General features: G+C 52.9%; 20 non-coding genes across 20 annotated transcripts; all 20 read right to left on the bottom strand.

Moving 5' to 3' along the window:
- Nucleotides 1-898: 898 nt before the first annotated feature.
- Nucleotides 899-971, bottom strand: trnaf-gaa (transfer RNA phenylalanine (anticodon GAA)). The gene has a single exon. It is a non-coding gene; the product is annotated as a tRNA-Phe (tRNA).
- Nucleotides 972-2,154: 1,183 nt separating this feature from the next.
- Nucleotides 2,155-2,227, bottom strand: trnaf-gaa (transfer RNA phenylalanine (anticodon GAA)). Its single transcript has one exon. It is a non-coding gene; the product is annotated as a tRNA-Phe (tRNA).
- Nucleotides 2,228-3,410: 1,183 nt separating this feature from the next.
- trnaf-gaa (transfer RNA phenylalanine (anticodon GAA)) lies at nucleotides 3,411-3,483 on the bottom strand. The gene has a single exon. It is a non-coding gene; the product is annotated as a tRNA-Phe (tRNA).
- Nucleotides 3,484-4,666: 1,183 nt separating this feature from the next.
- Nucleotides 4,667-4,739, bottom strand: trnaf-gaa (transfer RNA phenylalanine (anticodon GAA)). Its single transcript has one exon. It is a non-coding gene; the product is annotated as a tRNA-Phe (tRNA).
- A 1,183-nt stretch (nucleotides 4,740-5,922) lies between these two features.
- trnaf-gaa (transfer RNA phenylalanine (anticodon GAA)) lies at nucleotides 5,923-5,995 on the bottom strand. The gene has a single exon. It is a non-coding gene; the product is annotated as a tRNA-Phe (tRNA).
- Nucleotides 5,996-7,178: 1,183 nt separating this feature from the next.
- On the bottom strand, nucleotides 7,179-7,251 carry trnaf-gaa (transfer RNA phenylalanine (anticodon GAA)). The gene has a single exon. It is a non-coding gene; the product is annotated as a tRNA-Phe (tRNA).
- Nucleotides 7,252-8,434: 1,183 nt separating this feature from the next.
- Nucleotides 8,435-8,507, bottom strand: trnaf-gaa (transfer RNA phenylalanine (anticodon GAA)). Its single transcript has one exon. It is a non-coding gene; the product is annotated as a tRNA-Phe (tRNA).
- A 1,183-nt stretch (nucleotides 8,508-9,690) lies between these two features.
- Nucleotides 9,691-9,763, bottom strand: trnaf-gaa (transfer RNA phenylalanine (anticodon GAA)). The gene has a single exon. It is a non-coding gene; the product is annotated as a tRNA-Phe (tRNA).
- A 1,183-nt stretch (nucleotides 9,764-10,946) lies between these two features.
- trnaf-gaa (transfer RNA phenylalanine (anticodon GAA)) lies at nucleotides 10,947-11,019 on the bottom strand. Its single transcript has one exon. It is a non-coding gene; the product is annotated as a tRNA-Phe (tRNA).
- Nucleotides 11,020-12,202: 1,183 nt separating this feature from the next.
- Nucleotides 12,203-12,275, bottom strand: trnaf-gaa (transfer RNA phenylalanine (anticodon GAA)). Its single transcript has one exon. It is a non-coding gene; the product is annotated as a tRNA-Phe (tRNA).
- Nucleotides 12,276-13,458: 1,183 nt separating this feature from the next.
- On the bottom strand, nucleotides 13,459-13,531 carry trnaf-gaa (transfer RNA phenylalanine (anticodon GAA)). The gene has a single exon. It is a non-coding gene; the product is annotated as a tRNA-Phe (tRNA).
- Nucleotides 13,532-14,714: 1,183 nt separating this feature from the next.
- Nucleotides 14,715-14,787, bottom strand: trnaf-gaa (transfer RNA phenylalanine (anticodon GAA)). The gene has a single exon. It is a non-coding gene; the product is annotated as a tRNA-Phe (tRNA).
- A 1,183-nt stretch (nucleotides 14,788-15,970) lies between these two features.
- Nucleotides 15,971-16,043, bottom strand: trnaf-gaa (transfer RNA phenylalanine (anticodon GAA)). The gene has a single exon. It is a non-coding gene; the product is annotated as a tRNA-Phe (tRNA).
- A 1,183-nt stretch (nucleotides 16,044-17,226) lies between these two features.
- On the bottom strand, nucleotides 17,227-17,299 carry trnaf-gaa (transfer RNA phenylalanine (anticodon GAA)). The gene has a single exon. It is a non-coding gene; the product is annotated as a tRNA-Phe (tRNA).
- Nucleotides 17,300-18,482: 1,183 nt separating this feature from the next.
- Nucleotides 18,483-18,555, bottom strand: trnaf-gaa (transfer RNA phenylalanine (anticodon GAA)). Its single transcript has one exon. It is a non-coding gene; the product is annotated as a tRNA-Phe (tRNA).
- A 1,183-nt stretch (nucleotides 18,556-19,738) lies between these two features.
- Nucleotides 19,739-19,811, bottom strand: trnaf-gaa (transfer RNA phenylalanine (anticodon GAA)). Its single transcript has one exon. It is a non-coding gene; the product is annotated as a tRNA-Phe (tRNA).
- Nucleotides 19,812-20,994: 1,183 nt separating this feature from the next.
- trnaf-gaa (transfer RNA phenylalanine (anticodon GAA)) lies at nucleotides 20,995-21,067 on the bottom strand. The gene has a single exon. It is a non-coding gene; the product is annotated as a tRNA-Phe (tRNA).
- A 1,183-nt stretch (nucleotides 21,068-22,250) lies between these two features.
- Nucleotides 22,251-22,323, bottom strand: trnaf-gaa (transfer RNA phenylalanine (anticodon GAA)). Its single transcript has one exon. It is a non-coding gene; the product is annotated as a tRNA-Phe (tRNA).
- A 1,183-nt stretch (nucleotides 22,324-23,506) lies between these two features.
- trnaf-gaa (transfer RNA phenylalanine (anticodon GAA)) lies at nucleotides 23,507-23,579 on the bottom strand. Its single transcript has one exon. It is a non-coding gene; the product is annotated as a tRNA-Phe (tRNA).
- A 1,183-nt stretch (nucleotides 23,580-24,762) lies between these two features.
- trnaf-gaa (transfer RNA phenylalanine (anticodon GAA)) lies at nucleotides 24,763-24,835 on the bottom strand. The gene has a single exon. It is a non-coding gene; the product is annotated as a tRNA-Phe (tRNA).
- Nucleotides 24,836-25,197: the final 362 nt, after the last annotated feature.

The following is a 25,197-nucleotide window of genomic DNA, read 5'->3' as shown; positions in this document are numbered from 1 at the left end:
AGTTCCACGTCGTGCTCCGTTCACCGTCAACATCTCTCGCCAGCTTCACCCCATCTCTCCTCTAGCTCTCGAACTGCTGCACGTGATGCCATCCGTCTGCAAACGGTCAGTATCGGTCTAAGCTGCTTTGCGAGCGAGCCGACGCACCGGAACAATTTGAACTCATCGCCTCTGCTCCGGCTTCAGTCCGTCCACTGTGAAAACCATCAGTTCTTACTCTGCAGGCTTGAGGATTCCCAAGTTCTCCGCAACCATCTCCAAAGCGGCATGTAAGTCACTGCCTGTTTACACCACCGACTCTGTTTGTGAATACTTTTCCATCGTCATTCTGCACAATCACTTCTGAAGTGACCGCTTGTGTCGAAAACAAGGAACAGTCCAAAGCGATTTCCCAAGGCGCGCCTCTGGAACGCTCAAATCAACCTAAAGTCAGGCGGCCATGCGCATGTCAGCGTCTCTCCTGCAACTTTTCCATTGCGATCAGGGATCACCGGTTTTTGCAAGCTGGAACAGCTGGCCGTCAGCAAGCTTACGAGCGAGGGAGTGTTTGATAGAGAGAGAGAGAGTGCAAAGGCCAGCATGGACGCGTCGCTGACTCAAAGAGTGTTTTGTGCGTTCGCAGATGTTGGTCAATGAAGAGTCGGAGAATTGGAATTGGTGCAGGATTGAGGGTTTGTCGATTTGATTATTTGACTGTTTTGGAATGCTCCTTACGCAGCCAATCAGAAGAAATGTGCCATGAGACTGGAAGCAAAAGGCATCGAATGGCTGCAGGAGGAGGGTGAGAGGCAATGCAAACCACCCTCGCGCCAGCAAGACCAGGTGCAGAGCTTCACCTTCATTCACTCGCCTCCGTCGCAGTTAAACGAAGGACGGAGCGCGCGAGCGACTCTGCACCTGCCGAAACCCGGGATTGAACCGGGGACCTTTAGATCTTCAGTCTAACGCTCTCCCAACTGAGCTATTTCGGCAGCTGCAGCCAGCTCGGCACGCTGCAGCACTTTGCTCGCTGCCACATTCACTTGGGATTTGCCCTGCGTTTTTGTTCCAAATCTCCTCACGACATCGACTCCTTCCGGCAAAATTTCCCAGCCTGTTTTCTCGCCGGACAGTTGGCTTCAGCCGCTGCCTCTTTATGCCGTCTATATCGACACTGTCGTTGATTCTGCACAATCATTTCTGAAGTTGACAGCTTGGCTCTGGTCGACTCGCTCGTCGAATGCACAACCAGGAACTGGTCCCTCCAGTCCTCGACAAGTTCCACGTCGTGCTCCGTTCACCGTCAACATCTCTCGCCAGCTTCACCCCATCTCTCCTCTAGCTCTCGAACTGCTGCACGTGATGCCATCCGTCTGCAAACGGTCAGTATCGGTCTAAGCTGCTTTGCGAGCGAGCCGACGCACCGGAACAATTTGAACTCATCGCCTCTGCTCCGGCTTCAGTCCGTCCACTGTGAAAACCATCAGTTCTTACTCTGCAGGCTTGAGGATTCCCAAGTTCTCCGCAACCATCTCCAAAGCGGCATGTAAGTCACTGCCTGTTTACACCACCGACTCTGTTTGTGAATACTTTTCCATCGTCATTCTGCACAATCACTTCTGAAGTGACCGCTTGTGTCGAAAACAAGGTACAGTCCAAAGCGATTTCCCAAGGCGCGCCTCTGGAACGCTCAAATCAACCTAAAGTCAGGCGGCCATGCGCATGTCAGCGTCTCTCCTGCAACTTTTCCATTGCGATCAGGGATCACCGGTTTTTGCAAGCTGGAACAGCTGGCCGTCAGCAAGCTTACGAGCGAGGGAGTGTTTGATAGAGAGAGAGAGAGTGCAAAGGCCAGCATGGACGCGTCGCTGACTCAAAGAGTGTTTTGTGCGTTCGCAGATGTTGGTCAATGAAGAGTCGGAGAATTGGAATTGGTGCAGGATTGAGGGTTTGTCGATTTGATTATTTGACTGTTTTGGAATGCTCCTTACGCAGCCAATCAGAAGAAATGTGCCATGAGACTGGAAGCAAAAGGCATCGAATGGCTGCAGGAGGAGGGTGAGAGGCAATGCAAACCACCCTCGCGCCAGCAAGACCAGGTGCAGAGCTTCACCTTCATTCACTCGCCTCCGTCGCAGTTAAACGAAGGACGGAGCGCGCGAGCGACTCTGCACCTGCCGAAACCCGGGATTGAACCGGGGACCTTTAGATCTTCAGTCTAACGCTCTCCCAACTGAGCTATTTCGGCAGCTGCAGCCCGCTCGGCACGCTGCAGCACTTTGCTCGCTGCCACATTCACTTGGGATTTGCCCTGCGTTTTTGTTCCAAATCTCCTCACGACATCGACTCCTTCCGGCAAAATTTCCCAGCCTGTTTTCTCGCCGGACAGTTGGCTTCAGCCGCTGCCTCTTTATGCCGTCTATATCGACACTGTCGTTGATTCTGCACAATCATTTCTGAAGTTGACAGCTTGGCTCTGGTCGACTCGCTCGTCGAATGCACAACCAGGAACTGGTCCCTCCAGTCCTCGACAAGTTCCACGTCGTGCTCCGTTCACCGTCAACATCTCTCGCCAGCTTCACCCCATCTCTCCTCTAGCTCTCGAACTGCTGCACGTGATGCCATCCGTCTGCAAACGGTCAGTATCGGTCTAAGCTGCTTTGCGAGCGAGCCGACGCACCGGAACAATTTGAACTCATCGCCTCTGCTCCGGCTTCAGTCCGTCCACTGTGAAAACCATCAGTTCTTACTCTGCAGGCTTGAGGATTCCCAAGTTCTCCGCAACCATCTCCAAAGCGGCATGTAAGTCACTGCCTGTTTACACCACCGACTCTGTTTGTGAATACTTTTCCATCGTCATTCTGCACAATCACTTCTGAAGTGACCGCTTGTGTCGAAAACAAGGAACAGTCCAAAGCGATTTCCCAAGGCGCGCCTCTGGAACGCTCAAATCAACCTAAAGTCAGGCGGCCATGCGCATGTCAGCGTCTCTCCTGCAACTTTTCCATTGCGATCAGGGATCACCGGTTTTTGCAAGCTGGAACAGCTGGCCGTCAGCAAGCTTACGAGCGAGGGAGTGTTTGATAGAGAGAGAGAGAGTGCAAAGGCCAGCATGGACGCGTCGCTGACTCAAAGAGTGTTTTGTGCGTTCGCAGATGTTGGTCAATGAAGAGTCGGAGAATTGGAATTGGTGCAGGATTGAGGGTTTGTCGATTTGATTATTTGACTGTTTTGGAATGCTCCTTACGCAGCCAATCAGAAGAAATGTGCCATGAGACTGGAAGCAAAAGGCATCGAATGGCTGCAGGAGGAGGGTGAGAGGCAATGCAAACCACCCTCGCGCCAGCAAGACCAGGTGCAGAGCTTCACCTTCATTCACTCGCCTCCGTCGCAGTTAAACGAAGGACGGAGCGCGCGAGCGACTCTGCACCTGCCGAAACCCGGGATTGAACCGGGGACCTTTAGATCTTCAGTCTAACGCTCTCCCAACTGAGCTATTTCGGCAGCTGCAGCCAGCTCGGCACGCTGCAGCACTTTGCTCGCTGCCACATTCACTTGGGATTTGCCCTGCGTTTTTGTTCCAAACCTCCTCACGACATCGACTCCTTCCGGCAAAATTTCCCAGCCTGTTTTCTCGCCGGACAGTTGGCTTCAGCCGCTGCCTCTTTATGCCGTCTATATCGACACTGTCGTTGATTCTGCACAATCATTTCTGAAGTTGACAGCTTGGCTCTGGTCGACTCGCTCGTCGAATGCACAACCAGGAACTGGTCCCTCCAGTCCTCGACAAGTTCCACGTCGTGCTCCGTTCACCGTCAACATCTCTCGCCAGCTTCACCCCATCTCTCCTCTAGCTCTCGAACTGCTGCACGTGATGCCATCCGTCTGCAAACGGTCAGTATCGGTCTAAGCTGCTTTGCGAGCGAGCCGACGCACCGGAACAATTTGAACTCATCGCCTCTGCTCCGGCTTCAGTCCGTCCACTGTGAAAACCATCAGTTCTTACTCTGCAGGCTTGAGGATTCCCAAGTTCTCCGCAACCATCTCCAAAGCGGCATGTAAGTCACTGCCTGTTTACACCACCGACTCTGTTTGTGAATACTTTTCCATCGTCATTCTGCACAATCACTTCTGAAGTGACCGCTTGTGTCGAAAACAAGGAACAGTCCAAAGCGATTTCCCAAGGCGCGCCTCTGGAACGCTCAAATCAACCTAAAGTCAGGCGGCCATGCGCATGTCAGCGTCTCTCCTGCAACTTTTCCATTGCGATCAGGGATCACCGGTTTTTGCAAGCTGGAACAGCTGGCCGTCAGCAAGCTTACGAGCGAGGGAGTGTTTGATAGAGAGAGAGAGAGTGCAAAGGCCAGCATGGACGCGTCGCTGACTCAAAGAGTGTTTTGTGCGTTCGCAGATGTTGGTCAATGAAGAGTCGGAGAATTGGAATTGGTGCAGGATTGAGGGTTTGTCGATTTGATTATTTGACTGTTTTGGAATGCTCCTTACGCAGCCAATCAGAAGAAATGTGCCATGAGACTGGAAGCAAAAGGCATCGAATGGCTGCAGGAGGAGGGTGAGAGGCAATGCAAACCACCCTCGCGCCAGCAAGACCAGGTGCAGAGCTTCACCTTCATTCACTCGCCTCCGTCGCAGTTAAACGAAGGACGGAGCGCGCGAGCGACTCTGCACCTGCCGAAACCCGGGATTGAACCGGGGACCTTTAGATCTTCAGTCTAACGCTCTCCCAACTGAGCTATTTCGGCAGCTGCAGCCAGCTCGGCACGCTGCAGCACTTTGCTCGCTGCCACATTCACTTGGGATTTGCCCTGCGTTTTTGTTCCAAATCTCCTCACGACATCGACTCCTTCCGGCAAAATTTCCCAGCCTGTTTTCTCGCCGGACAGTTGGCTTCAGCCGCTGCCTCTTTATGCCGTCTATATCGACACTGTCGTTGATTCTGCACAATCATTTCTGAAGTTGACAGCTTGGCTCTGGTCGACTCGCTCGTCGAATGCACAACCAGGAACTGGTCCCTCCAGTCCTCGACAAGTTCCACGTCGTGCTCCGTTCACCGTCAACATCTCTCGCCAGCTTCACCCCATCTCTCCTCTAGCTCTCGAACTGCTGCACGTGATGCCATCCGTCTGCAAACGGTCAGTATCGGTCTAAGCTGCTTTGCGAGCGAGCCGACGCACCGGAACAATTTGAACTCATCGCCTCTGCTCCGGCTTCAGTCCGTCCACTGTGAAAACCATCAGTTCTTACTCTGCAGGCTTGAGGATTCCCAAGTTCTCCGCAACCATCTCCAAAGCGGCATGTAAGTCACTGCCTGTTTACACCACCGACTCTGTTTGTGAATACTTTTCCATCGTCATTCTGCACAATCACTTCTGAAGTGACCGCTTGTGTCGAAAACAAGGAACAGTCCAAAGCGATTTCCCAAGGCGCGCCTCTGGAACGCTCAAATCAACCTAAAGTCAGGCGGCCATGCGCATGTCAGCGTCTCTCCTGCAACTTTTCCATTGCGATCAGGGATCACCGGTTTTTGCAAGCTGGAACAGCTGGCCGTCAGCAAGCTTACGAGCGAGGGAGTGTTTGATAGAGAGAGAGAGAGTGCAAAGGCCAGCATGGACGCGTCGCTGACTCAAAGAGTGTTTTGTGCGTTCGCAGATGTTGGTCAATGAAGAGTCGGAGAATTGGAATTGGTGCAGGATTGAGGGTTTGTCGATTTGATTATTTGACTGTTTTGGAATGCTCCTTACGCAGCCAATCAGAAGAAATGTGCCATGAGACTGGAAGCAAAAGGCATCGAATGGCTGCAGGAGGAGGGTGAGAGGCAATGCAAACCACCCTCGCGCCAGCAAGACCAGGTGCAGAGCTTCACCTTCATTCACTCGCCTCCGTCGCAGTTAAACGAAGGACGGAGCGCGCGAGCGACTCTGCACCTGCCGAAACCCGGGATTGAACCGGGGACCTTTAGATCTTCAGTCTAACGCTCTCCCAACTGAGCTATTTCGGCAGCTGCAGCCAGCTCGGCACGCTGCAGCACTTTGCTCGCTGCCACATTCACTTGGGATTTGCCCTGCGTTTTTGTTCCAAATCTCCTCACGACATCGACTCCTTCCGGCAAAATTTCCCAGCCTGTTTTCTCGCCGGACAGTTGGCTTCAGCCGCTGCCTCTTTATGCCGTCTATATCGACACTGTCGTTGATTCTGCACAATCATTTCTGAAGTTGACAGCTTGGCTCTGGTCGACTCGCTCGTCGAATGCACAACCAGGAACTGGTCCCTCCAGTCCTCGACAAGTTCCACGTCGTGCTCCGTTCACCGTCAACATCTCTCGCCAGCTTCACCCCATCTCTCCTCTAGCTCTCGAACTGCTGCACGTGATGCCATCCGTCTGCAAACGGTCAGTATCGGTCTAAGCTGCTTTGCGAGCGAGCCGACGCACCGGAACAATTTGAACTCATCGCCTCTGCTCCGGCTTCAGTCCGTCCACTGTGAAAACCATCAGTTCTTACTCTGCAGGCTTGAGGATTCCCAAGTTCTCCGCAACCATCTCCAAAGCGGCATGTAAGTCACTGCCTGTTTACACCACCGACTCTGTTTGTGAATACTTTTCCATCGTCATTCTGCACAATCACTTCTGAAGTGACCGCTTGTGTCGAAAACAAGGTACAGTCCAAAGCGATTTCCCAAGGCGCGCCTCTGGAACGCTCAAATCAACCTAAAGTCAGGCGGCCATGCGCATGTCAGCGTCTCTCCTGCAACTTTTCCATTGCGATCAGGGATCACCGGTTTTTGCAAGCTGGAACAGCTGGCCGTCAGCAAGCTTACGAGCGAGGGAGTGTTTGATAGAGAGAGAGAGAGTGCAAAGGCCAGCATGGACGCGTCGCTGACTCAAAGAGTGTTTTGTGCGTTCGCAGATGTTGGTCAATGAAGAGTCGGAGAATTGGAATTGGTGCAGGATTGAGGGTTTGTCGATTTGATTATTTGACTGTTTTGGAATGCTCCTTACGCAGCCAATCAGAAGAAATGTGCCATGAGACTGGAAGCAAAAGGCATCGAATGGCTGCAGGAGGAGGGTGAGAGGCAATGCAAACCACCCTCGCGCCAGCAAGACCAGGTGCAGAGCTTCACCTTCATTCACTCGCCTCCGTCGCAGTTAAACGAAGGACGGAGCGCGCGAGCGACTCTGCACCTGCCGAAACCCGGGATTGAACCGGGGACCTTTAGATCTTCAGTCTAACGCTCTCCCAACTGAGCTATTTCGGCAGCTGCAGCCCGCTCGGCACGCTGCAGCACTTTGCTCGCTGCCACATTCACTTGGGATTTGCCCTGCGTTTTTGTTCCAAATCTCCTCACGACATCGACTCCTTCCGGCAAAATTTCCCAGCCTGTTTTCTCGCCGGACAGTTGGCTTCAGCCGCTGCCTCTTTATGCCGTCTATATCGACACTGTCGTTGATTCTGCACAATCATTTCTGAAGTTGACAGCTTGGCTCTGGTCGACTCGCTCGTCGAATGCACAACCAGGAACTGGTCCCTCCAGTCCTCGACAAGTTCCACGTCGTGCTCCGTTCACCGTCAACATCTCTCGCCAGCTTCACCCCATCTCTCCTCTAGCTCTCGAACTGCTGCACGTGATGCCATCCGTCTGCAAACGGTCAGTATCGGTCTAAGCTGCTTTGCGAGCGAGCCGACGCACCGGAACAATTTGAACTCATCGCCTCTGCTCCGGCTTCAGTCCGTCCACTGTGAAAACCATCAGTTCTTACTCTGCAGGCTTGAGGATTCCCAAGTTCTCCGCAACCATCTCCAAAGCGGCATGTAAGTCACTGCCTGTTTACACCACCGACTCTGTTTGTGAATACTTTTCCATCGTCATTCTGCACAATCACTTCTGAAGTGACCGCTTGTGTCGAAAACAAGGAACAGTCCAAAGCGATTTCCCAAGGCGCGCCTCTGGAACGCTCAAATCAACCTAAAGTCAGGCGGCCATGCGCATGTCAGCGTCTCTCCTGCAACTTTTCCATTGCGATCAGGGATCACCGGTTTTTGCAAGCTGGAACAGCTGGCCGTCAGCAAGCTTACGAGCGAGGGAGTGTTTGATAGAGAGAGAGAGAGTGCAAAGGCCAGCATGGACGCGTCGCTGACTCAAAGAGTGTTTTGTGCGTTCGCAGATGTTGGTCAATGAAGAGTCGGAGAATTGGAATTGGTGCAGGATTGAGGGTTTGTCGATTTGATTATTTGACTGTTTTGGAATGCTCCTTACGCAGCCAATCAGAAGAAATGTGCCATGAGACTGGAAGCAAAAGGCATCGAATGGCTGCAGGAGGAGGGTGAGAGGCAATGCAAACCACCCTCGCGCCAGCAAGACCAGGTGCAGAGCTTCACCTTCATTCACTCGCCTCCGTCGCAGTTAAACGAAGGACGGAGCGCGCGAGCGACTCTGCACCTGCCGAAACCCGGGATTGAACCGGGGACCTTTAGATCTTCAGTCTAACGCTCTCCCAACTGAGCTATTTCGGCAGCTGCAGCCAGCTCGGCACGCTGCAGCACTTTGCTCGCTGCCACATTCACTTGGGATTTGCCCTGCGTTTTTGTTCCAAATCTCCTCACGACATCGACTCCTTCCGGCAAAATTTCCCAGCCTGTTTTCTCGCCGGACAGTTGGCTTCAGCCGCTGCCTCTTTATGCCGTCTATATCGACACTGTCGTTGATTCTGCACAATCATTTCTGAAGTTGACAGCTTGGCTCTGGTCGACTCGCTCGTCGAATGCACAACCAGGAACTGGTCCCTCCAGTCCTCGACAAGTTCCACGTCGTGCTCCGTTCACCGTCAACATCTCTCGCCAGCTTCACCCCATCTCTCCTCTAGCTCTCGAACTGCTGCACGTGATGCCATCCGTCTGCAAACGGTCAGTATCGGTCTAAGCTGCTTTGCGAGCGAGCCGACGCACCGGAACAATTTGAACTCATCGCCTCTGCTCCGGCTTCAGTCCGTCCACTGTGAAAACCATCAGTTCTTACTCTGCAGGCTTGAGGATTCCCAAGTTCTCCGCAACCATCTCCAAAGCGGCATGTAAGTCACTGCCTGTTTACACCACCGACTCTGTTTGTGAATACTTTTCCATCGTCATTCTGCACAATCACTTCTGAAGTGACCGCTTGTGTCGAAAACAAGGTACAGTCCAAAGCGATTTCCCAAGGCGCGCCTCTGGAACGCTCAAATCAACCTAAAGTCAGGCGGCCATGCGCATGTCAGCGTCTCTCCTGCAACTTTTCCATTGCGATCAGGGATCACCGGTTTTTGCAAGCTGGAACAGCTGGCCGTCAGCAAGCTTACGAGCGAGGGAGTGTTTGATAGAGAGAGAGAGAGTGCAAAGGCCAGCATGGACGCGTCGCTGACTCAAAGAGTGTTTTGTGCGTTCGCAGATGTTGGTCAATGAAGAGTCGGAGAATTGGAATTGGTGCAGGATTGAGGGTTTGTCGATTTGATTATTTGACTGTTTTGGAATGCTCCTTACGCAGCCAATCAGAAGAAATGTGCCATGAGACTGGAAGCAAAAGGCATCGAATGGCTGCAGGAGGAGGGTGAGAGGCAATGCAAACCACCCTCGCGCCAGCAAGACCAGGTGCAGAGCTTCACCTTCATTCACTCGCCTCCGTCGCAGTTAAACGAAGGACGGAGCGCGCGAGCGACTCTGCACCTGCCGAAACCCGGGATTGAACCGGGGACCTTTAGATCTTCAGTCTAACGCTCTCCCAACTGAGCTATTTCGGCAGCTGCAGCCCGCTCGGCACGCTGCAGCACTTTGCTCGCTGCCACATTCACTTGGGATTTGCCCTGCGTTTTTGTTCCAAATCTCCTCACGACATCGACTCCTTCCGGCAAAATTTCCCAGCCTGTTTTCTCGCCGGACAGTTGGCTTCAGCCGCTGCCTCTTTATGCCGTCTATATCGACACTGTCGTTGATTCTGCACAATCATTTCTGAAGTTGACAGCTTGGCTCTGGTCGACTCGCTCGTCGAATGCACAACCAGGAACTGGTCCCTCCAGTCCTCGACAAGTTCCACGTCGTGCTCCGTTCACCGTCAACATCTCTCGCCAGCTTCACCCCATCTCTCCTCTAGCTCTCGAACTGCTGCACGTGATGCCATCCGTCTGCAAACGGTCAGTATCGGTCTAAGCTGCTTTGCGAGCGAGCCGACGCACCGGAACAATTTGAACTCATCGCCTCTGCTCCGGCTTCAGTCCGTCCACTGTGAAAACCATCAGTTCTTACTCTGCAGGCTTGAGGATTCCCAAGTTCTCCGCAACCATCTCCAAAGCGGCATGTAAGTCACTGCCTGTTTACACCACCGACTCTGTTTGTGAATACTTTTCCATCGTCATTCTGCACAATCACTTCTGAAGTGACCGCTTGTGTCGAAAACAAGGAACAGTCCAAAGCGATTTCCCAAGGCGCGCCTCTGGAACGCTCAAATCAACCTAAAGTCAGGCGGCCATGCGCATGTCAGCGTCTCTCCTGCAACTTTTCCATTGCGATCAGGGATCACCGGTTTTTGCAAGCTGGAACAGCTGGCCGTCAGCAAGCTTACGAGCGAGGGAGTGTTTGATAGAGAGAGAGAGAGTGCAAAGGCCAGCATGGACGCGTCGCTGACTCAAAGAGTGTTTTGTGCGTTCGCAGATGTTGGTCAATGAAGAGTCGGAGAATTGGAATTGGTGCAGGATTGAGGGTTTGTCGATTTGATTATTTGACTGTTTTGGAATGCTCCTTACGCAGCCAATCAGAAGAAATGTGCCATGAGACTGGAAGCAAAAGGCATCGAATGGCTGCAGGAGGAGGGTGAGAGGCAATGCAAACCACCCTCGCGCCAGCAAGACCAGGTGCAGAGCTTCACCTTCATTCACTCGCCTCCGTCGCAGTTAAACGAAGGACGGAGCGCGCGAGCGACTCTGCACCTGCCGAAACCCGGGATTGAACCGGGGACCTTTAGATCTTCAGTCTAACGCTCTCCCAACTGAGCTATTTCGGCAGCTGCAGCCAGCTCGGCACGCTGCAGCACTTTGCTCGCTGCCACATTCACTTGGGATTTGCCCTGCGTTTTTGTTCCAAATCTCCTCACGACATCGACTCCTTCCGGCAAAATTTCCCAGCCTGTTTTCTCGCCGGACAGTTGGCTTCAGCCGCTGCCTCTTTATGCCGTCTATATCGACACTGTCGTTGATTCTGCACAATCATTTCTGAAGTTGACAGCTTGGCTCTGGTCGACTCGCTCGTCGAATGCACAACCAGGAACTGGTCCCTCCAGTCCTCGACAAGTTCCACGTCGTGCTCCGTTCACCGTCAACATCTCTCGCCAGCTTCACCCCATCTCTCCTCTAGCTCTCGAACTGCTGCACGTGATGCCATCCGTCTGCAAACGGTCAGTATCGGTCTAAGCTGCTTTGCGAGCGAGCCGACGCACCGGAACAATTTGAACTCATCGCCTCTGCTCCGGCTTCAGTCCGTCCACTGTGAAAACCATCAGTTCTTACTCTGCAGGCTTGAGGATTCCCAAGTTCTCCGCAACCATCTCCAAAGCGGCATGTAAGTCACTGCCTGTTTACACCACCGACTCTGTTTGTGAATACTTTTCCATCGTCATTCTGCACAATCACTTCTGAAGTGACCGCTTGTGTCGAAAACAAGGAACAGTCCAAAGCGATTTCCCAAGGCGCGCCTCTGGAACGCTCAAATCAACCTAAAGTCAGGCGGCCATGCGCATGTCAGCGTCTCTCCTGCAACTTTTCCATTGCGATCAGGGATCACCGGTTTTTGCAAGCTGGAACAGCTGGCCGTCAGCAAGCTTACGAGCGAGGGAGTGTTTGATAGAGAGAGAGAGAGTGCAAAGGCCAGCATGGACGCGTCGCTGACTCAAAGAGTGTTTTGTGCGTTCGCAGATGTTGGTCAATGAAGAGTCGGAGAATTGGAATTGGTGCAGGATTGAGGGTTTGTCGATTTGATTATTTGACTGTTTTGGAATGCTCCTTACGCAGCCAATCAGAAGAAATGTGCCATGAGACTGGAAGCAAAAGGCATCGAATGGCTGCAGGAGGAGGGTGAGAGGCAATGCAAACCACCCTCGCGCCAGCAAGACCAGGTGCAGAGCTTCACCTTCATTCACTCGCCTCCGTCGCAGTTAAACGAAGGACGGAGCGCGCGAGCGACTCTGCACCTGCCGAAACCCGGGATTGAACCGGGGACCTTTAGATCTTCAGTCTAACGCTCTCCCAACTGAGCTATTTCGGCAGCTGCAGCCAGCTCGGCACGCTGCAGCACTTTGCTCGCTGCCACATTCACTTGGGATTTGCCCTGCGTTTTTGTTCCAAATCTCCTCACGACATCGACTCCTTCCGGCAAAATTTCCCAGCCTGTTTTCTCGCCGGACAGTTGGCTTCAGCCGCTGCCTCTTTATGCCGTCTATATCGACACTGTCGTTGATTCTGCACAATCATTTCTGAAGTTGACAGCTTGGCTCTGGTCGACTCGCTCGTCGAATGCACAACCAGGAACTGGTCCCTCCAGTCCTCGACAAGTTCCACGTCGTGCTCCGTTCACCGTCAACATCTCTCGCCAGCTTCACCCCATCTCTCCTCTAGCTCTCGAACTGCTGCACGTGATGCCATCCGTCTGCAAACGGTCAGTATCGGTCTAAGCTGCTTTGCGAGCGAGCCGACGCACCGGAACAATTTGAACTCATCGCCTCTGCTCCGGCTTCAGTCCGTCCACTGTGAAAACCATCAGTTCTTACTCTGCAGGCTTGAGGATTCCCAAGTTCTCCGCAACCATCTCCAAAGCGGCATGTAAGTCACTGCCTGTTTACACCACCGACTCTGTTTGTGAATACTTTTCCATCGTCATTCTGCACAATCACTTCTGAAGTGACCGCTTGTGTCGAAAACAAGGAACAGTCCAAAGCGATTTCCCAAGGCGCGCCTCTGGAACGCTCAAATCAACCTAAAGTCAGGCGGCCATGCGCATGTCAGCGTCTCTCCTGCAACTTTTCCATTGCGATCAGGGATCACCGGTTTTTGCAAGCTGGAACAGCTGGCCGTCAGCAAGCTTACGAGCGAGGGAGTGTTTGATAGAGAGAGAGAGAGTGCAAAGGCCAGCATGGACGCGTCGCTGACTCAAAGAGTGTTTTGTGCGTTCGCAGATGTTGGTCAATGAAGAGTCGGAGAATTGGAATAGGTGCAGGATTGAGGGTTTGTCGATTTGATTATTTGACTGTTTTGGAATGCTCCTTACGCAGCCAATCAGAAGAAATGTGCCATGAGACTGGAAGCAAAAGGCATCGAATGGCTGCAGGAGGAGGGTGAGAGGCAATGCAAACCACCCTCGCGCCAGCAAGACCAGGTGCAGAGCTTCACCTTCATTCACTCGCCTCCGTCGCAGTTAAACGAAGGACGGAGCGCGCGAGCGACTCTGCACCTGCCGAAACCCGGGATTGAACCGGGGACCTTTAGATCTTCAGTCTAACGCTCTCCCAACTGAGCTATTTCGGCAGCTGCAGCCAGCTCGGCACGCTGCAGCACTTTGCTCGCTGCCACATTCACTTGGGATTTGCCCTGCGTTTTTGTTCCAAATCTCCTCACGACATCGACTCCTTCCGGCAAAATTTCCCAGCCTGTTTTCTCGCCGGACAGTTGGCTTCAGCCGCTGCCTCTTTATGCCGTCTATATCGACACTGTCGTTGATTCTGCACAATCATTTCTGAAGTTGACAGCTTGGCTCTGGTCGACTCGCTCGTCGAATGCACAACCAGGAACTGGTCCCTCCAGTCCTCGACAAGTTCCACGTCGTGCTCCGTTCACCGTCAACATCTCTCGCCAGCTTCACCCCATCTCTCCTCTAGCTCTCGAACTGCTGCACGTGATGCCATCCGTCTGCAAACGGTCAGTATCGGTCTAAGCTGCTTTGCGAGCGAGCCGACGCACCGGAACAATTTGAACTCATCGCCTCTGCTCCGGCTTCAGTCCGTCCACTGTGAAAACCATCAGTTCTTACTCTGCAGGCTTGAGGATTCCCAAGTTCTCCGCAACCATCTCCAAAGCGGCATGTAAGTCACTGCCTGTTTACACCACCGACTCTGTTTGTGAATACTTTTCCATCGTCATTCTGCACAATCACTTCTGAAGTGACCGCTTGTGTCGAAAACAAGGAACAGTCCAAAGCGATTTCCCAAGGCGCGCCTCTGGAACGCTCAAATCAACCTAAAGTCAGGCGGCCATGCGCATGTCAGCGTCTCTCCTGCAACTTTTCCATTGCGATCAGGGATCACCGGTTTTTGCAAGCTGGAACAGCTGGCCGTCAGCAAGCTTACGAGCGAGGGAGTGTTTGATAGAGAGAGAGAGAGTGCAAAGGCCAGCATGGACGCGTCGCTGACTCAAAGAGTGTTTTGTGCGTTCGCAGATGTTGGTCAATGAAGAGTCGGAGAATTGGAATTGGTGCAGGATTGAGGGTTTGTCGATTTGATTATTTGACTGTTTTGGAATGCTCCTTACGCAGCCAATCAGAAGAAATGTGCCATGAGACTGGAAGCAAAAGGCATCGAATGGCTGCAGGAGGAGGGTGAGAGGCAATGCAAACCACCCTCGCGCCAGCAAGACCAGGTGCAGAGCTTCACCTTCATTCACTCGCCTCCGTCGCAGTTAAACGAAGGACGGAGCGCGCGAGCGACTCTGCACCTGCCGAAACCCGGGATTGAACCGGGGACCTTTAGATCTTCAGTCTAACGCTCTCCCAACTGAGCTATTTCGGCAGCTGCAGCCAGCTCGGCACGCTGCAGCACTTTGCTCGCTGCCACATTCACTTGGGATTTGCCCTGCGTTTTTGTTCCAAATCTCCTCACGACATCGACTCCTTCCGGCAAAATTTCCCAGCCTGTTTTCTCGCCGGACAGTTGGCTTCAGCCGCTGCCTCTTTATGCCGTCTATATCGACACTGTCGTTGATTCTGCACAATCATTTCTGAAGTTGACAGCTTGGCTCTGGTCGACTCGCTCGTCGAATGCACAACCAGGAACTGGTCACTCCAGTCCTCGACAAGTTCCACGTCGTGCTCCGTTCACCGTCAACATCTCTCGCCAGCTTCACCCCATCTCTCCTCTAGCTCTCGAACTGCTGCACGTGATGCCATCCGTCTGCAAACGGTCAGTATCGGTCTAAGCTGCTTTGCGAGCGAGCCGACGCACCGGAACAATTTGAACTCATCGCCTCTGCTCCGGCTTCAGTCCGTCCACTGTGAAAACCATCAGTTCTTACTCTGCAGGCTTGAGGATTCCCAAGTTCTCCGCAACCATCTCCAAAGCGGCATGTAAGTCACTGCCTGTTTACACCACCGACTCTGTTTGTGAATACTTTTCCATCGTCATTCTGCACAATCACTTCTGAAGTGACCGCTTGTGTCGAAAACAAGGAACAGTCCAAAGCGATTTCCCAAGGCGCGCCTCTGGAACGCTCAAATCAACCTAAAGTCAGGCGGCCATGCGCATGTCAGCGTCTCTCCTGCAACTTTTCCATTGCGATCAGGGATCACCGGTTTTTGCAAGCTGGAACAGCTGGCCGTCAGCAAGCTTACGAGCGAGGGAGTGTTTGATAGAGAGAGAGAGAGTGCAAAGGCCAGCATGGACGCGTCGCTGACTCAAAGAGTGTTTTGTGCGTTCGCAGATGTTGGTCAATGAAGAGTCGGAGAATTGGAATTGGTGCAGGATTGAGGGTTTGTCGATTTGATTATTTGACTGTTTTGGAATGCTCCTTACGCAGCCAATCAGAAGAAATGTGCCATGAGACTGGAAGCAAAAGGCATCGAATGGCTGCAGGAGGAGGGTGAGAGGCAATGCAAACCACCCTCGCGCCAGCAAGACCAGGTGCAGAGCTTCACCTTCATTCACTCGCCTCCGTCGCAGTTAAACGAAGGACGGAGCGCGCGAGCGACTCTGCACCTGCCGAAACCCGGGATTGAACCGGGGACCTTTAGATCTTCAGTCTAACGCTCTCCCAACTGAGCTATTTCGGCAGCTGCAGCCAGCTCGGCACGCTGCAGCACTTTGCTCGCTGCCACATTCACTTGGGATTTGCCCTGCGTTTTTGTTCCAAATCTCCTCACGACATCGACTCCTTCCGGCAAAATTTCCCAGCCTGTTTTCTCGCCGGATAGTTGGCTTCAGCCGCTGCCTCTTTATGCCGTCTATATCGACACTGTCGTTGATTCTGCACAATCATTTCTGAAGTTGACAGCTTGGCTCTGGTCGACTCGCTCGTCGAATGCACAACCAGGAACTGGTCACTCCAGTCCTCGACAAGTTCCACGTCGTGCTCCGTTCACCGTCAACATCTCTCGCCAGCTTCACCCCATCTCTCCTCTAGCTCTCGAACTGCTGCACGTGATGCCATCCGTCTGCAAACGGTCAGTATCGGTCTAAGCTGCTTTGCGAGCGAGCCGACGCACCGGAACAATTTGAACTCATCGCCTCTGCTCCGGCTTCAGTCCGTCCACTGTGAAAACCATCAGTTCTTACTCTGCAGGCTTGAGGATTCCCAAGTTCTCCGCAACCATCTCCAAAGCGGCATGTAAGTCACTGCCTGTTTACACCACCGACTCTGTTTGTGAATACTTTTCCATCGTCATTCTGCACAATCACTTCTGAAGTGACCGCTTGTGTCGAAAACAAGGTACAGTCCAAAGCGATTTCCCAAGGCGCGCCTCTGGAACGCTCAAATCAACCTAAAGTCAGGCGGCCATGCGCATGTCAGCGTCTCTCCTGCAACTTTTCCATTGCGATCAGGGATCACCGGTTTTTGCAAGCTGGAACAGCTGGCCGTCAGCAAGCTTACGAGCGAGGGAGTGTTTGATAGAGAGAGAGAGAGTGCAAAGGCCAGCATGGACGCGTCGCTGACTCAAAGAGTGTTTTGTGCGTTCGCAGATGTTGGTCAATGAAGAGTCGGAGAATTGGAATTGGTGCAGGATTGAGGGTTTGTCGATTTGATTATTTGACTGTTTTGGAATGCTCCTTACGCAGCCAATCAGAAGAAATGTGCCATGAGACTGGAAGCAAAAGGCATCGAATGGCTGCAGGAGGAGGGTGAGAGGCAATGCAAACCACCCTCGCGCCAGCAAGACCAGGTGCAGAGCTTCACCTTCATTCACTCGCCTCCGTCACAGTTAAACGAAGGACGGAGCGCGCGAGCGACTCTGCACCTGCCGAAACCCGGGATTGAACCGGGGACCTTTAGATCTTCAGTCTAACGCTCTCCCAACTGAGCTATTTCGGCAGCTGCAGCCAGCTCGGCACGCTGCAGCACTTTGCTCGCTGCCACATTCACTTGGGATTTGCCCTGCGTTTTTGTTCCAAATCTCCTCACGACATCGACTCCTTCCGGCAAAATTTCCCAGCCTGTTTTCTCGCCGGACAGTTGGCTTCAGCCGCTGCCTCTTTATGCCGTCTATATCGACACTGTCGTTGATTCTGCACAATCATTTCTGAAGTTGACAGCTTGGCTCTGGTCGACTCGCTCGTCGAATGCACAACCAGGAACTGGTCCCTCCAGTCCTCGACAAGTTCCACGTCGTGCTCCGTTCACCGTCAACATCTCTCGCCAGCTTCACCCCATCTCTCCTCTAGCTCTCGAACTGCTGCACGTGATGCCATCCGTCTGCAAACGGTCAGTATCGGTCTAAGCTGCTTTGCGAGCGAGCCGACGCACCGGAACAATTTGAACTCATCGCCTCTGCTCCGGCTTCAGTCCGTCCACTGTGAAAACCATCAGTTCTTACTCTGCAGGCTTGAGGATTCCCAAGTTCTCCGCAACCATCTCCAAAGCGGCATGTAAGTCACTGCCTGTTTACACCACCGACTCTGTTTGTGAATACTTTTCCATCGTCATTCTGCACAATCACTTCTGAAGTGACCGCTTGTGTCGAAAACAAGGAACAGTCCAAAGCGATTTCCCAAGGCGCGCCTCTGGAACGCTCAAATCAACCTAAAGTCAGGCGGCCATGCGCATGTCAGCGTCTCTCCTGCAACTTTTCCATTGCGATCAGGGATCACCGGTTTTTGCAAGCTGGAACAGCTGGCCGTCAGCAAGCTTACGAGCGAGGGAGTGTTTGATAGAGAGAGAGAGAGTGCAAAGGCCAGCATGGACGCGTCGCTGACTCAAAGAGTGTTTTGTGCGTTCGCAGATGTTGGTCAATGAAGAGTCGGAGAATTGGAATTGGTGCAGGATTGAGGGTTTGTCGATTTGATTATTTGACTGTTTTGGAATGCTCCTTACGCAGCCAATCAGAAGAAATGTGCCATGAGACTGGAAGCAAAAGGCATCGAATGGCTGCAGGAGGAGGGTGAGAGGCAATGCAAACCACCCTCGCGCCAGCAAGACCAGGTGCAGAGCTTCACCTTCATTCACTCGCCTCCGTCGCAGTTAAACGAAGGACGGAGCGCGCGAGCGACTCTGCACCTGCCGAAACCCGGGATTGAACCGGGGACCTTTAGATCTTCAGTCTAACGCTCTCCCAACTGAGCTATTTCGGCAGCTGCAGCCAGCTCGGCACGCTGCAGCACTTTGCTCGCTGCCACATTCACTTGGGATTTGCCCTGCGTTTTTGTTCCAAATCTCCTCACGACATCGACTCCTTCCGGCAAAATTTCCCAGCCTGTTTTCTCGCCGGATAGTTGGCTTCAGCCGCTGCCTCTTTATGCCGTCTATATCGACACTGTCGTTGATTCTGCACAATCATTTCTGAAGTTGACAGCTTGGCTCTGGTCGACTCGCTCGTCGAATGCACAACCAGGAACTGGTCACTCCAGTCCTCGACAAGTTCCACGTCGTGCTCCGTTCACCGTCAACATCTCTCGCCAGCTTCACCCCATCTCTCCTCTAGCTCTCGAACTGCTGCACGTGATGCCATCCGTCTGCAAACGGTCAGTATCGGTCTAAGCTGCTTTGCGAGCGAGCCGACGCACCGGAACAATTTGAACTCATCGCCTCTGCTCCGGCTTCAGTCCGTCCACTGTGAAAACCATCAGTTCTTACTCTGCAGGCTTGAGGATTCCCAAGTTCTCCGCAACCATCTCCAAAGCGGCATGTAAGTCACTGCCTGTTTACACCACCGACTCTGTTTGTGAATACTTTTCCATCGTCATTCTGCACAATCACTTCTGAAGTGACCGCTTGTGTCGAAAACAAGGTACAGTCCAAAGCGATTTCCCAAGGCGCGCCTCTGGAACGCTCAAATCAACCTAAAGTCAGGCGGCCATGCGCATGTCAGCGTCTCTCCTGCAACTTTTCCATTGCGATCAGGGATCACCGGTTTTTGCAAGCTGGAACAGCTGGCCGTCAGCAAGCTTACGAGCGAGGGAGTGTTTGATAGAGAGAGAGAGAGTGCAAAGGCCAGCATGGACGCGTCGCTGACTCAAAGAGTGTTTTGTGCGTTCGCAGATGTTGGTCAATGAAGAGTCGGAGAATTGGAATTGGTGCAGGATTGAGGGTTTGTCGATTTGATTATTTGACTGTTTTGGAATGCTCCTTACGCAGCCAATCAGAAGAAATGTGCCATGAGACTGGAAGCAAAAGGCATCGAATGGCTGCAGGAGGAGGGTGAGAGGCAATGCAAACCACCCTCGCGCCAGCAAGACCAGGTGCAGAGCTTCACCTTCATTCACTCGCCTCCGTCGCAGTTAAACGAAGGACGGAGCGCGCGAGCGACTCTGCACCTGCCGAAACCCGGGATTGAACCGGGGACCTTTAGATCTTCAGTCTAACGCTCTCCCAACTGAGCTATTTCGGCAGCTGCAGCCAGCTCGGCACGCTGCAGCACTTTGCTCGCTGCCACATTCACTTGGGATTTGCCCTGCGTTTTTGTTCCAAATCTCCTCACGACATCGACTCCTTCCGGCAAAATTTCCCAGCCTGTTTTCTCGCCGGATAGTTGGCTTCAGCCGCTGCCTCTTTATGCCGTCTATATCGACACTGTCGTTGATTCTGCACAATCATTTCTGAAGTTGACAGCTTGGCTCTGGTCGACTCGCTCGTCGAATGCACAACCAGGAACTGGTCACTCCAGTCCTCGACAAGTTCCACGTCGTGCTCCGTTCACCGTCAACATCTCTCGCCAGCTTCACCCCATCTCTCCTCTAGCTCTCGAACTGCTGCACGTGATGCCATCCGTCTGCAAACGGTCAGTATCGGTCTAAGCTGCTTTGCGAGCGAGCCGACGCACCGGAACAATTTGAACTCATCGCCTCTGCTCCGGCTTCAGTCCGTCCACTGTGAAAACCATCAGTTCTTACTCTGCAGGCTTGAGGATTCCCAAGTTCTCCGCAACCATCTCCAAAGCGGCATGTAAGTCACTGCCTGTTTACACCACCGACTCTGTTTGTGAATACTTTTCCATCGTCATTCTGCACAATCACTTCTGAAGTGACCGCTTGTGTCGAAAACAAGGTACAGTCCAAAGCGATTTCCCAAGGCGCGCCTCTGGAACGCTCAAATCAACCTAAAGTCAGGCGGCCATGCGCATGTCAGCGTCTCTCCTGCAACTTTTCCATTGCGATCAGGGATCACCGGTTTTTGCAAGCTGGAACAGCTGGCCGTCAGCAAGCTTACGAGCGAGGGAGTGTTTGATAGAGAGAGAGAGAGTGCAAAGGCCAGCATGGACGCGTCGCTGACTCAAAGAGTGTTTTGTGCGTTCGCAGATGTTGGTCAATGAAGAGTCGGAGAATTGGAATTGGTGCAGGATTGAGGGTTTGTCGATTTGATTATTTGACTGTTTTGGAATGCTCCTTACGCAGCCAATCAGAAGAAATGTGCCATGAGACTGGAAGCAAAAGGCATCGAATGGCTGCAGGAGGAGGGTGAGAGGCAATGCAAACCACCCTCGCGCCAGCAAGACCAGGTGCAGAGCTTCACCTTCATTCACTCGCCTCCGTCGCAGTTAAACGAAGGACGGAGCGCGCGAGCGACTCTGCACCTGCCGAAACCCGGGATTGAACCGGGGACCTTTAGATCTTCAGTCTAACGCTCTCCCAACTGAGCTATTTCGGCAGCTGCAGCCAGCTCGGCACGCTGCAGCACTTTGCTCGCTGCCACATTCACTTGGGATTTGCCCTGCGTTTTTGTTCCAAATCTCCTCACGACATCGACTCCTTCCGGCAAAATTTCCCAGCCTGTTTTCTCGCCGGATAGTTGGCTTCAGCCGCTGCCTCTTTATGCCGTCTATATCGACACTGTCGTTGATTCTGCACAATCATTTCTGAAGTTGACAGCTTGGCTCTGGTCGACTCGCTCGTCGAATGCACAACCAGGAACTGGTCACTCCAGTCCTCGACAAGTTCCACGTCGTGCTCCGTTCACCGTCAACATCTCTCGCCAGCTTCACCCCATCTCTCCTCTAGCTCTCGAACTGCTGCACGTGATGCCATCCGTCTGCAAACGGTCAGTATCGGTCTAAGCTGCTTTGCGAGCGAGCCGACGCACCGGAACAATTTGAACTCATCGCCTCTGCTCCGGCTTCAGTCCGTCCACTGTGAAAACCATCAGTTCTTACTCTGCAGGCTTGAGGATTCCCAAGTTCTCCGCAACCATCTCCAAAGCGGCATGTAAGTCACTGCCTGTTTACACCACCGACTCTGTTTGTGAATACTTTTCCATCGTCATTCTGCACAATCACTTCTGAAGTGACCGCTTGTGTCGAAAACAAGGAACAGTCCAAAGCGATTTCCCAAGGCGCGCCTCTGGAACGCTCAAATCAACCTAAAGTCAGGCGGCCATGCGCATGTCAGCGTCTCTCCTGCAACTTTTCCATTGCGATCAGGGATCACCGGTTTTTGCAAGCTGGAACAGCTGGCCGTCAGCAAGCTTACGAGCGAGGGAGTGTTTGATAGAGAGAGAGAGAGTGCAAAGGCCAGCATGGACGCGTCGCTGACTCAAAGAGTGTTTTGTGCGTTCGCAGATGTTGGTCAATGAAGAGTCGGAGAATTGGAATTGGTGCAGGATTGAGGGTTTGTCGATTTGATTATTTGACTGTTTTGGAATGCTCCTTACGCAGCCAATCAGAAGAAATGTGCCATGAGACTGGAAGCAAAAGGCATCGAATGGCTGCAGGAGGAGGGTGAGAGGCAATGCAAACCACCCTCGCGCCAGCAAGACCAGGTGCAGAGCTTCACCTTCATTCACTCGCCTCCGTCGCAGTTAAACGAAGGACGGAGCGCGCGAGCGACTCTGCACCTGCCGAAACCCGGGATTGAACCGGGGACCTTTAGATCTTCAGTCTAACGCTCTCCCAACTGAGCTATTTCGGCAGCTGCAGCCCGCTCGGCACGCTGCAGCACTTTGCTCGCCGCCACATTCACTTGGGATTTGCCCTGCGTTTTTGTTCCAAATCTCCTCACGACATCGACTCCTTCCGGCAAAATTTCCCAGCCTGTTTTCTCGCCGGACAGTTGGCTTCAGCCGCTGCCTCTTTATGCCGTCTATATCGACACTGTCGTTGATTCTGCACAATCATTTCTGAAGTTGACAGCTTGGCTCTGGTCGACTCGCTCGTCGAATGCACAACCAGGAACTGGTCCCTCCAGTCCTCGACAAGTTCCACGTCGTGCTCCGTTCACCGTCAACATCTCTCGCCAGCTTCACCCCATCTCTCCTCTAGCTCTCGAACTGCTGCACGTGATGCCATCCGTCTGCAAACGGTCAGTATCGGTCTAAGCTGCTTTGCGAGCGAGCCGACGCACCGGAACAATTTGAACTCATCGCCTCTGCTCCGGCTTCAGTCCGTCCACTGTGAAAACCATCAGTTCTTACTCTGCAGGCTTGAGGATTCCCAAGTTCTCCGCAACCATCTCCAAAGCGGCATGTAAGTCACTGCCTGTTTACACCACCGACTCTGTTTGTGAATACTTTTCCATCGTCATTCTGCACAATCACTTCTGAAGTGACCGCTTGTGTCGAAAACAAGGAACAGTCCAAAGCGATTTCCCAAGGCGCGCCTCTGGAACGCTCAAATCAACCTAAAGTCAGGCGGCCATGCGCATGTCAGCGTCTCTCCTGCAACTTTTCCATTGCGATCAGGGATCACCGGTTTTTGCAAGCTGGAACAGCTGGCCGTCAGCAAGCTTACGAGCGAGGGAGTGTTTGATAGAGAGAGAGAGAGTGCAAAGGCCAGCATGGACGCGTCGCTGACTCAAAGAGTGTTTTGTGCGTTCGCAGATGTTGGTCAATGAAGAGTCGGAGAATTGGAATTGGTGCAGGATTGAGGGTTTGTCGATTTGATTATTTGACTGTTTTGGAATGCTCCTTACGCAGCCAATCAGAAGAAATGTGCCATGAGACTGGAAGCAAAAGGCATCGAATGGCTGCAGGAGGAGGGTGAGAGGCAATGCAAACCACCCTCGCGCCAGCAAGACCAGGTGCAGAGCTTCACCTTCATTCACTCGCCTCCGTCGCAGTTAAACGAAGGACGGAGCGCGCGAGCGACTCTGCACCTGCCGAAACCCGGGATTGAACCGGGGACCTTTAGATCTTCAGTCTAACGCTCTCCCAACTGAGCTATTTCGGCAGCTGCAGCCAGCTCGGCACGCTGCAGCACTTTGCTCGCTGCCACATTCACTTGGGATTTGCCCTGCGTTTTTGTTCCAAATCTCCTCACGACATCGACTCCTTCCGGCAAAATTTCCCAGCCTGTTTTCTCGCCGGACAGTTGGCTTCAGCCGCTGCCTCTTTATGCCGTCTATATCGACACTGTCGTTGATTCTGCACAATCATTTCTGAAGTTGACAGCTTGGCTCTGGTCGACTCGCTCGTCGAATGCACAACCAGGAACTGGTCCCTCCAGTCCTCGACAAGTTCCACGTCGTGCTCCGTTCACCGTCAACATCTCTCGCCAGCTTCACCCCATCTCTCCTCTAGCTCTCGAACTGCTGCACGTGATGCCATCCGTCTGCAAACGGTCAGTATCGGTCTAAGCTGCTTTGCGAGCGAGCCGACGCACCGGAACAATTTGAACTCATCGCCTCTGCTCCGGCTTCAGTCCGTCCACTGTGAAAACCATCAGTTCTTACTCTGCAGGCTTGAGGATTCCCAAGTTCTCCGCAACCATCTCCAAAGCGGCATGTAAGTCACTGCCTGTTTACACCACCGACTCTGTTTGTGAATACTTTTCCATCGTCATTCTGCACAATCACTTCTGAAGTGACCGCTTGTGTCGAAAACAAGGAACAGTCCAAAGCGATTTCCCAAGGCGCGCCTCTGGAACGCTCAAATCAACCTAAAGTCAGGCGGCCATGCGCATGTCAGCGTCTCTCCTGCAACTTTTCCATTGCGATCAGGGATCACCGGTTTTTGCAAGCTGGAACAGCTGGCCGTCAGCAAGCTTACGAGCGAGGGAGTGTTTGATAGAGAGAGAGAGAGTGCAAAGGCCAGCATGGACGCGTCGCTGACTCAAAGAGTGTTTTGTGCGTTCGCAGATGTTGGTCAATGAAGAGTCGGAGAATTGGAATTGGTGCAGGATTGAGGGTTTGTCGATTTGATTATTTGACTGTTTTGGAATGCTCCTTACGCAGCCAATCAGAAGAAATGTGCCATGAGACTGGAAGCAAAAGGCATCGAATGGCTGCAGGAGGAGGGTGAGTGGCAATGCAAACCACCCTCGCGCCAGCAAGACCAGGTGCAGAGCTTCACCTTCATTCACTCGCCTCCGTCGCAGTTAAACGAAGGACGGAGCGCGCGAGCGACTCTGCACCTGCCGAAACCCGGGATTGAACCGGGGACCTTTAGATCTTCAGTCTAACGCTCTCCCAACTGAGCTATTTCGGCAGCTGCAGCCAGCTCGGCACGCTGCAGCACTTTGCTCGCTGCCACATTCACTTGGGATTTGCCCTGCGTTTTTGTTCCAAATCTCCTCACGACATCGACTCCTTCCGGCAAAATTTCCCAGCCTGTTTTCTCGCCGGATAGTTGGCTTCAGCCGCTGCCTCTTTATGCCGTCTATATCGACACTGTCGTTGATTCTGCACAATCATTTCTGAAGTTGACAGCTTGGCTCTGGTCGACTCGCTCGTCGAATGCACAACCAGGAACTGGTCACTCCAGTCCTCGACAAGTTCCACGTCGTGCTCCGTTCACCGTCAACATCTCTCGCCAGCTTCACCCCATCTCTCCTCTAGCTCTCGAACTGC

Source organism: Chiloscyllium punctatum, chromosome 12, assembly GCF_047496795.1.
Source record: "Chiloscyllium punctatum isolate Juve2018m chromosome 12, sChiPun1.3, whole genome shotgun sequence".
Classification (NCBI taxonomy): Eukaryota; Metazoa; Chordata; class Chondrichthyes; order Orectolobiformes; family Hemiscylliidae; genus Chiloscyllium; species Chiloscyllium punctatum.
This window is presented reverse-complemented; position numbering and strand designations above follow the sequence as displayed.